A 1011-nucleotide genomic window follows, 5' to 3' on the forward strand; every position below is an offset into this window, starting at 1 on the left:
TCTGTGGTCAGGGAACTAGTGTTATAGTGAAATTAGCATTGGATTTGAAGAGATCTGAATTCAAACCCTGACTCTTCTGTTAATTACCTACAGGCATACCTGGTTTTATTGTGCTGCAAAGATACTGCATTTTTTGAAGGTTTGTGGCAACCCTGCATGGAGCACGTCTATCAGCGCCATTTTTCCAACAGCAAGTGCTCTATGTCACATTTTGATAATTCTTGCAATATTTCAAACTTTTTCATTATTATTATATCTGTTATGGTGACCTGTGATCAGTGATCTTTGATGTTACTATTGTAATTGTTTTGGGGCACCACAAACCGTGCCCATGTAAGACAGTGAACTTAATTGATAAATGTTGTGTGTGTTCTGACTGCTCCATGGATCAGGCATTCCCCCATTTGTCTTCCACTTCTCGCACTTCCCTGTTCCCCGAGACACAACAATATTGAAGAATGTTACATAACCTTAGTTGATAAAGCAGTGGCAAGGTTTGAGAGGATTTTTTTGAAAGAATTTTTTTTTCTTTTTACTTTCCTTTTGGTGAGGCAATTGGGGTTAAGTGACTTGCCCAGAGTCACACAGCTAATGAGTGTTACGTGTCTGAGGCAGGATTTGAACTCAGGTCCTCCTGATTCCAAGGCCAGTGCTCTATCCATTGTGCCACCTAGCTGCCCCTAGAATTTTGAAAGAAGTTCTACTGTGGGTAAAATGCTATCAAACAGCATCACAGGCTACAGAGAAATCTTTCACGAAAAGAAGAGTCAATCAATGTGGCAAACTTCATTGTTGTCTTATTTTAAGAAATTGCCATAGCAACCCCAGCCTTCAGCAGCCACCACCCTGATCAGTCAACAGCCATCAACATCGAGACAAGATCTTCCACTAGTAAAAAGATCATGACTCACTGAAGGCTCAGATGATGGTTAGCATTTTTCAGCAATAAAGTATTTTTTAATTAAGGTATGTACATTGTTTTTTTAAAGACATAATACTATTGCACACTTA

Source organism: Vombatus ursinus, unplaced genomic scaffold (assembly GCF_900497805.2).
Source record: "Vombatus ursinus unplaced genomic scaffold, bare-nosed wombat genome assembly UNPS02000580.1, whole genome shotgun sequence".
NCBI classification, from domain to species: domain Eukaryota; kingdom Metazoa; phylum Chordata; class Mammalia; order Diprotodontia; family Vombatidae; genus Vombatus; species Vombatus ursinus.